Source organism: Mustela lutreola, chromosome 8, assembly GCF_030435805.1.
Source record: "Mustela lutreola isolate mMusLut2 chromosome 8, mMusLut2.pri, whole genome shotgun sequence".
Classification (NCBI taxonomy): domain Eukaryota; kingdom Metazoa; phylum Chordata; class Mammalia; order Carnivora; family Mustelidae; genus Mustela; species Mustela lutreola.
In genome coordinates this window covers 96,399,114-96,409,329 of record NC_081297.1, presented here as the reverse complement: position 1 = coordinate 96,409,329, position 10,216 = coordinate 96,399,114, and the positions used below count along the sequence as shown (strand labels likewise).

General features: G+C 40.4%; 1 pseudogene; it reads right to left on the bottom strand.

Annotated features, from left to right (window-relative positions):
* Window positions 1-2,089: 2,089 nt before the first annotated feature.
* On the bottom strand, window positions 2,090-2,674 carry LOC131837974 (small ribosomal subunit protein eS10-like; annotated as a pseudogene).
* Window positions 2,675-10,216: the final 7,542 nt, after the last annotated feature.

Below are 10,216 nucleotides of genomic sequence, written 5' to 3'. Positions count from 1 at the left end.
AAAAAATATGCTATAAGAGCATAGCTGGGTTAATTTGCAAAATTAATTCAGGCAGTAGACTTAAAGATAAAACTATTATATTGATGTTAAATGTATTGAAGTTATACCTAACTGTGGTTTTAGAAGAGATTATCACGATTCTTAGGGAATACACACTGAAAAGTTAGGGGTAAGAGGTCATGATTTATGTAACTTACCCTCAAATCATCCAGACAAAAAGAGAACAATAAAGCGAATGGGGTAAAACATTAATAGACGGAATTGGGTAAAATGCACGTGGGCTCTCTTCCTTAATTGCAATTGTACGCTTTAATTGCAGTTTTCTGTATGCTTGAAAGTATTTGCTAATGAAAAGTTAAAACGATTTTTAAAACATGGGTTTCATGTTTTCATGCCTTTTGTATGTATTTACAATGTTTCTATGTATGTTAGACACATTTTTTAATATATTCAAATATAGTTGCATGCATTCAAATACATTTTTCTGACATTACAAATCAGATTTACTTTTTAAATTTATTACTCGACCTATTCCTATGATAAAACCACAGATCTCAGCACAGAAGAAGAATCGGAGCCCTTCTCGTCTGGGCATCATGAAGTGGAAGGCCTAAAAGCAGTATCACAACTCTGTAACGATCAGATTATTATGGTCAACAGGCAGAGTAGGGAAGGGAGCAAAATGAGGGTGACAAAGAAGGAAAGAGAGTGAATCTCTTACTCTGTCTAAGCACCCAAATTAAAATATGCATCACATTATATATAGTAAATACGGGCTGTTATACATTTGACATACTGTGCTGCTTAAGCACCTTAACATATGTCAGATTTGTAATCTGTGCAGCACCTCACCTATTATGAAGATTTACTAAAATTCCAAGATAAGAAAATAACGTTATTCTCTTTAATTCCTTATTTTGCTCATGACCAAACTGCAGAAGAGATCCCAGTTATAAAAAAAAAAACAAAACTGTTTTTTATTGTCAGCCCTTCTGAAAACAACCTGCTAAACTGAGACCTCTTTTTCCTATTTGTAAAGGATTAGAACAACGCTGATCTATTTCTCACTATTGCTCTGAGGAGTAGCTTGTGAAAAAGAGCAAAAGATTTCAATAATTTAGGAGAGGCTCATAAAAATAAGGAAATAATGCCGGGTATTTCCGCCCCATTCAATACTGCAGTCTCTGTGAATGGAGGAATGAGGGGGCAGTTCTGATGACCCACCCGTGGAGGCAGTAAAGAGCTTTGCAGAATATTGTATGGGCTGACCACGGGGACTGAAGGGTGTAAGTTACCATTAATATTTTCAGACATATTCCAGGAACAAGGTACATTGTACCTAAGCCGAATTCAATGAGTATGAAACAAAATTTCAAAAAAGCCACTGAAAGGTAAGCACTCAGACCACCCAGGAAGGTGCTCCGCTCCCTCTCCTGCTAACAGTCTGTTTCTTATCACTCACTTCAGTGGTAAGAGGAAGAAAAAATGTAACAGAAGCCTCAGAACTTGACTCAGCATGTTCTTTTCTTGTTCCTTTAACCACTCTTCCTCTCTCCCCATCCCTAACCCACCTTCAGCAACACCAACTTCTCTTTGCTCTTATCTGTCATATGGACCGAAGGTTGTCCCTGGAAATAGAAGTTAATATATTCAGCTAGGGAAGTTTTGGTCAGTAGATTTCATATTCCTCGAGAACTTCGGTTGATGGTAATGACGACCTGGACCACCTTGCTCAGAAGAACTCTGAGATAGCTGAGCTCAGTATGAAGGAGAACCTTGATAGATTGGTGATGTCAAGAACAGTTGGATAAGGGGTTTGTGCGGGGGATTCCTGAGCTCAATCTGCCTTTCTAGGTAAATAAATGCATTGCACCCCCTAGAAATCCTTTTTATTTTTTCTATGTGCTGTCGCATCTCTGTGCATTTTTACAGACTGTTTCATCTTTCTGGAATACACCTTCCCTTTCCGTGCGTCTGAGAGCTTTATTCCTTCAAGACTGTGTTCAAACTTCACTTTCTTTATGACATGTTCCCCAGCTTCTCTAAGCATATTCTAAGATTGCCAGATCATGTGCCCCTGGAAGTCTGATTCTTTTTTTTTTTTTTCTGGCTACAAATTTATTCAACACAAAACAATCTCCAACTTTACTGAGGTGGCTGACCACGTCCATGACCAAATCCGCCTCTGAACTGGAACTCAGTTGCTGAACCAGCCCCGGCCTCAGCTTTCTTGTCGGCACCAGGGGGCACAGCGCTTCGTCTGTAGGTGTCTCTGTCAGCTTCCCCTCGTGTGAGTCTTGCAGGTCGCTCTCCCTCCAGACTTTGGGCCGTGGTCTGCCAGTCTCAGGGTGGCTGCAGTGCAGAGTGGCAGGCACAATCTCAGGGGGCAGGTGGAGGTAATCACGCAGATACTGGATACCCTCGTTGGTAAGGTACCAGTAGAAATGTCTCCAGGCAAACTGTTCCTTTACGTAGCGTGATTTGAGAGACTGCATGGCCTTCATGACGTGAAGATTGGGCACATTCTTGTCTGCCAACTCAGGGTGTTTGGGCATGTGGACATCCTTCTTGGCCACTATCACTCCCTCCTTGAAAAGGAGTTCATAAATGGCAATTCGGTTCTTCTTGGGCATCAACATCTCGGCGGCTGCTACGTCCGGGGCCGGAGCTGGAAGTCTGATTCTTAGTCTCCTTTACCATATAGTGTCTGCAACACCAGCAGAGTGATTGACTAAAAATAGGCTTCAAAAGCATGATGAATAAATAAATGATCAGTCTCTCAAGAAATATCACAGTCTGGGGGTGCCTGGGTGGCTCAGTAGGTTAAGCATCTGCCTTCAGGCCCGGTTGCAATCTCAGGGTCCTGGGATCAAACCCTGGTCTGGTAGGGGCTCTATGCTTAATAGGGAGTCTGCTTCTCTGTTGTCCTCTGCCCCCCACCCCATGCATTTTCTTTCTCAGATAAATAAATAAAATCTTTATAAAAAAAAAAAAAGGAAAAATAAATAAATTCAAAAAAGAAAAAAAAGAAAATCACAATCTAGTGGGGGATAAGAGAAAACAAGTAGTGTATAAAACAGAAAGTTGGGCAAGGAAAAACACACAAAAAAATGTGACTTAAAGTGCTTTGGGGATTTGGAGGCTAAGAAAAATCTGAGAATAAGGCAAAGAGTCATGAAGAAAATGACATTAGATGAGATTTGACTGGGAGAGGGGGCAGTTATCACTGAGAAGGTATCTATATTATGAAGGGAAAGTAAGGGAGGATGAAAATGCCTTTTTATAATTTATATCATTGACAATACAATACAGATCGGTTCTGCTATAATAGTGTTTCTTTGGTATTGAATAGTCAGAGAGGATGAGCAACATGTTGAAGAAGTTCAGGGTCAGATTTTTTTCCCCCGGGAACAGAATCTAATAGCAGAAAGACTGAAGGATTATTGGAGTAATGTAGGGAAAAGTGGAGACTAGATTATTAAAAGTAAACTTTTCCCCACATCTTATTTTTGCCTAGTTAGGTCTGCCAATGAGGTTTTGATGAGTTAAGATATCAGGTATGGGAACCTTGCTTAGAGAGAAGAAAGCTGAGGGCTTGGCTTAGAAATCAACTCAATGAGGAAGTTACGTTGCTCTGCAGTGAGAACCTCTGGTTCCTAATCACAGCCAGGCAACTCGCAATGAGAAAGCTAAGAGGGAGAAGAAAAAACCATCTTTGTAGCAAGGCAAGCTTCTGGTATCAAACTGCTGCTGGGGCTTTGACCTTGCAATGTAGCCTGTGTGATCTGGGGATTCTGTTTTCTTGTTTGCTATGTGTGAATGATGGTTGTTACAATGAGGATTATGATAATGACCATGAATGGAGGGGATCTCCTGAGGACTAGACAAGCTAACGTGCCCAGTGGTCTGCGATGCACACAGCAGGACTCTAATATATGGGGGCTATTAGTTGGGAATGCCTGCTATGTGCCAGACATTTAAACATATGTTACCTGATAGTGTTCTCAACATTCACTTTTAACTGGTATTATGAGAACCTGTGTATATGATTCCATACTCGGCAAGTAGCCAACCTAGTCTTTAAACTCTGGATGGCCTGGCAGCAAATTCTGTAACAATTCCAATATACCAGGATCCTTCACAGACATGTGACAATTGGACACCTAGAGCTTTGGTTTTCAGTTGTCCAATATGAGCCTGGATGCCAGCTTTTGGGCTTTCATTCATCTCTGAGAGAAAATGGGATATTACTTGTGAATGTGTGTACATGTATCTAACTCTGCCAACCGCCATTATCCCCATGTCCAATTTGGATAAACCAGGACCCTAAGAAGGAAGCCAGTAAAATATTTTGCTGTTTGTTTGTTTGCTTATGGTTTTGAGTGCATTTGGTTGTATTTGGTATAAATGTCTGAGCCCAGACAAATGCCAGTTAGAAATGGATCTTCTGTCCTAAGCTTAGTGCAGGAGTTCTTGAAGTTTTCAAAGCTCCTCGACATTAGTCTTGATAAGGAGTTTTGGGATTTGACACTAAAAGCAAAGGCAAAAATAAACCAGTGAGAGTACATCAAGTACACTTCTGAACAGCAAAGGAAACCATCAACAAAATGAAAAAGCAACCCAGGAGAAAATGGTAGAAACATGGTTACCAGGCACTGTAGGGTGGAAGAAAGAGGGAGAGGTTGGTAAAGGGATACAAACTCTCCGCTACAAATGAATAAAGTCTAAGGCTCTAATGTAAACGTGGCAACTATAGTTCTGATACTATACTGTATAATTGAAATTTGCTAAAAGAGTAGAACTTAAATGTTCTCACATACACAAAAAGAATATAGATATGTGAGGTGATGAACACGATAATTAACTAGACAGGAGGAATCTTTCACAGTCTCTACCTAATTGACAATATGAAGTACATTTTAAATATCTCACAATTTTGGGACGCCTGGGTGGCTCAGTTGGTTGGACAACTGCTTTCAGCTCAGGTCATGATCCCGGAGTCCCGGGATCGAGTCCTGCATCAGGCTCCCAGCTCCACGGGGAGTCTGCTTCTCCCTCTGACCTTCTCCTTACTCATGCTCTCTCTCACTGTCTCTCTCTCAAATAAATAAATAAAATCTTTAAAAAAAAATCTCACAATTTTGCCAATTATAGCTCAATTAAGCTTATATTTATATTTATATTTATATTTATATTTATATTTATATATAAAGACAGCTGGGTAAACTCCAAGAATCTGGATGAAGTTTGTACACATTTTAAACCACATTCTGCACTGTGCACACCTTTAGCTCAGACAGATATGAATGGGGCGGGGAGAACCTGTAAAGCTATAAAGAGAGCAGTAAGATGATCAGCCATTGAGATGCTAAAATACAGACCTGAATTAAATTCCAGATTCCATATAACCTTTCCAGACCCTTTGTTAGCTGTAGGATGAATGCATTGCCAAAGAGAATCCCCCTCTTAGTTTTTCCTAATCACCTAAGCCCCCAAATGATGCTGTCTGAGCGGGACTGACACTTGACATATCACATAGCTGAACTTTTTTTTTTTTTTTAAAGAGAGAGAGACCACTCCCCATTGGGGGCGGGGGGGTGGGAGGGGTATGGGGGGAATGGCATGGAGGGAGAGGGATGGAGAGAATCTTAATCAGGCTCCTTGCCCAGAGTAATCTCACAACCTTGAGATCATGACCTGAGCTGAAATCAAGAGTTGGAAGCTCAACTAAGTGAGCCACCCAGGTTCCCCCACAGCAGAACTTTTTTTTTTTTTTTTTTAAGATTTATTTATTCATTTGACAGACAGAGATCACAAGTAGGCACAGCAGCAGGCAGAGAGAGAGAGAGGAGGAAGCAGGCTCCCCGCTGAGCAGAGAGCCTGATGAGGGGCTCGATCCCAGGACCCTGGGACCATGACCTGAACGGAAGGCAGAGGCTTAACCCACTGAGCCACCCAGGAGCCCCCACTGCTGAACTTTTTAAAATGAATATAGAAAAGGACCATAAGGTTACAAAGGAAGGAAGGAAAGGAGGAAGGAAGGGAGGGAGGGAGAGAGAGGGGAGAGAGGGGAGGAAGATGAAAGAAAAGGGAGGGAGATCAGAGGAAGAAATTATTCCTTTGCCTTGAGTGTTTAGAGCAGGAGGTCTCAAAAGTGCAGTCTCTGGAACCAGGAACCTCAGTGCCATCTGGGAACTTGTTAGAAATGCAAATTACAAATTCCCAGACACTAGCCAGACCTAAAGAATTAGAAACTGGAGAGGCAGGAGGAGGTGGACCAGGCAGCAATTTGTGTTTTAACAAGACCTCCAGACAATTCTGAAGTGCACTACAATTTAAAAATCACTGATGTAGGATATAAGCAACATGTAATTTTTAGCTCTTGATAGTAGCTAGCGTTTCTAACATATTGGTAACTTTCAAGTTTCTTTTTTACTAAGAAGAAAAAATGTTGGTTGTAAGCAACTTAAAGATATTGCCTAAAATTCCATTGACCTGGTTCGAATATTAAATATCCTTGCTAGATCTGCTTTATTATTCAAGGAGCACTGCCCAGAAAGAGGTATTCTTTACAAGTGACAACCTATTTTAGTGACTCCAGCTTTAGTCAGAAAATTTTTCTGCATGTCAAATTTAAATTAATCTTTTATGATTTTAAGTGTATTGTTACTTAATCTGTCATTAAAGCACATTTTTATTTTTACAATTCATTTCTTAAAAAAATTTTATTTATTTATTTGAGAGAGAGAGAGAGAGATTGCGCAGGAGGAAGAGGGAGAGAGAGCTTGAAGCAGATTCCACGATGAGCTCAGAGCCCAATGCAGGGCTTGATCCTACGACTAGGAAATCATGACTGGAAGTTCATGGCCTGAACTGAAACCAAGAGCCCAGAGACTGAGCCATCCAGGTATCCCTACAATTCATATTTAAATAGGCAGACAGAGGTATAGATATTATAAGACCAAAATTTTCTAATTTTGGCCTAACTTCAGATATTCTGAAAAATTATCAGAATCTTTGCCCTAAATTATGATTTGATAGTTCTCACCATCAGCATAGGGGGAATGTGGACATATCATACAGTCTAGAATTTCATCCCGATGTCCTTTCTAATTTTTTACAAAGATATTTAGGCATTTGCAACATACATTTTCTGCGATATCTACCCACTCAGAACATTCTTCCATGATAATCATTACCCCTACCTGTGCTTTACTCTATAACCATAGTCATACCATGTTGAAGTTTTTCTCAGAGGTTGGGAATCAGATTCAAAGATGTGGGCTAGTCTCTGCTAGGAGCTGAAGGTATGTGAATACAGGAGTTATGCAGTGTAGAGAAGAGAAAGCCCAGTTATTTGAAAGCAGTAGCCCAGACATGTCAAGAAAATCATATACTGGAGAACATGGAGAGAAAGAGACAGTGAGTATGAGCAATTGCCATGGTTCCTATGGAGACTAACACCAAGCGTTTAAGTTTTGACATAATAATTGTATTATGATTCTGATCAATGATTTGATAATGATTCTAATCTTTTGTATCACCTAAAGAAACTTCTTGTTCCTGGGATCTTTGAAATGCACCTTTATTCCATTGAAAACACATTCTTTTTTTTTTTTTTCTTTAAGTTTGAATGAAATTCTGTTACTAACTCAAGGTGCCTCAAGATTACAGCCAATGAAGAAATGTTCCTGGGGTGCTTGGGTGGCTTAGTCAGTTAAGCATCTGCCTTTGGCTCAGGTCATGATCCCACGGTCCTGGGATCAAGTCCTGCATCAGCCTCCCTGCTCAGCAGAAAGCCTGTTTCTCCCTCTCCTTCCATCACTCCCCGTTTGTGTGCGCTCGCGCGCTCTCTCTCTCTCAAACAAACAAATAAATAAGTAAATAAATAAAAGCTTAAATAAAAAAGTTCCTGCTCCATTTAAGTGGCAGGAAATAAATGTGAGTGGTCCTGAAATAAATCTTAGAACTGAAATTGCTTTAGCAATGAATCTACTATTTAGTAGTGTCTGGGAAAGTTATTTGTCTTGTCCTATGCTAAAAATGAAACAAATCTGGGGCGCCTGGGTGGCTCAGTGGGTTAAAGCCTCTGCCTTCGGCTCAGGTCATGATCCCAGGGTCCTGGGATCAAGCCCCACATTGGGTTCTCTGCTTAGCGGGAAGCCTGCTTCCTCCTCTCTCTCTGCCTGCCTCTCTGCCTACTTGTGATCTCTGTCAAATAAATAAATAAATAAAACCTTTTAAAAAATAAAATAAAAATGAAACAAATCTTTAAAGAGTCCTTTTAGTTATAAAGAAAATAGCAAACATCTCATTTCTACATAATGATGAAGGTGGTTAGGAAGGAAGGATGGTAACTTTATGTTAGTCCAATGGATTTTTTTTTTTTTTCCAGAACTCTCAGCAAGTGTGATGGAAGGACCATGGACTTTGACCAGAGCCACTAACTTCTGAATTTCGGTACCACCACTTACTGTCTGTTGCTTTGGATAATTTACTTTGTTTCTTGCTGCTTACTTTCTTCTGCAAAATAAGGGTGAGGATGGTTAGGTTCCCTTTGCTTGACTGTGAGGATAGCAGAAGGTCTGGATGGTCGTTGGTTCCCAGCTGGGAATCATCCCCAGCCTGCTTTCTGTGTAGCCTTTGTTTTCCCGGCTTCTTTGGCCTTGGGGACATCATAAAAAAACAGGGAAGAGAAATCTGTAAACATGGGCCACGGAAGAAACCTTTTTCTTAGAATTCATCTTTGAATTTACTTTTAAGCTCAGGATTATTGCCACCCTGTGGATTTCTTGAGTAACGAAGCCGACCGAGAAATGAAAAGGGGGATTGTTGTTACTGTCCTTTTACTGAAATCATCATTGTGAGCACCCTCTTCTGAGCGTTGGAGGAATGAGCACACTCAGTGTTCCATTTTGGTTTATAAAATTGAATGTGGTCCACCCTCAGGGAATGAAATCATTAATTAATCCATCCTCCTCTATAGACCTCCCTCCTCCCCAATTTAAATATAAACGCTGAATCCTCAATAATTTGAATTTCAGACTGGCCAGTAGTCAATTCAGGAAGAGAATTTTAGGCCCCTGACTTCCAATTGAACATACTTCCCTCTTACACAATAAATGCTTACATCTACAGTTAGCTAGTGGTTATTTTTTCATTATGTGCTTATTTTATAGATGGTAGTTAGTTGATCAGTTAATTAATTTGCCATGTAGTACTGTATTTACATGAGATCCTGCTCTTTTCCTGAGTGCTGCCAATGTTCTTTCTTCAGAAGCATTTTTTGTCATTCTTATTTTTTTTGGTGGAACTTTTGGACAATGGTTCAAGAGCCTGTGCCTATCCACTGAAGATCCCTTGCAAATTTCCGGTTCTGTGTATTCCGCCTGCTTTCTGAAATATCCCTCCCCATCTCGGATGCTGTGCAAATCCTATTTCTTCAGGGCACATTTCAGGTTCCTCTCATTCTTTTGAGACTTTCAGGTGACCGTGGCTAGGGCTATCTCTTTTGGGGGGGGGTCTATCACTGACTTGTATTTTTTTTTTTTATTAAATATTTTATTTATTTATTTAACAGAGAGAGAGACCACAAGTAGGCACAGGCAGGCAGAGAGAGAGGAGGAAGCAGGCTCCCTGCTGAGCAGAGAGCCTGATGTGAGGCTTGATTACAGGACCCTAAGATCATGACCTGAGCCAAAGGCAGAGGCTTAACCCACTGAGCCACCCAGGCACCCCAACTTGTATGTTATGTTAACATGGATATATTTTTTCTTCAGCTCGACCATGACCTCTTTGAAAGCAAAGACTCTGTCTTAATTGTGTTACCATGAGCGCTTGAATTCCCATCATATACCTGATTAATATGTATTTCCTGATTCATTGTGTATGTCCCTGTTTTCATTTCCCCTTCTGAAAAAAATCATATTTCCACCTTTCCAAGCAAGCAGGAAAACAAGAACAACAACAAAACCCTCTGATCTGTTGAAGATTATTGCTTTTTGTTCTACTGGTTTTCTGTCAGCCCAGGTCTTCATTTGTGCACATGTGTGTATGAGACAGGCAAGAAAGCAAGCATGGAGGTAGGGTTTGACTTTGCCCACAACTTCTAGTTCTCAGCAATTTATCTATGTGTTAGGATCTGTATTCAAGTTGCTTTCTCTCATAATGGTTTTGTTTTCTGCTTCTCTGAGGCAACTGATGGTATCACTTTAAA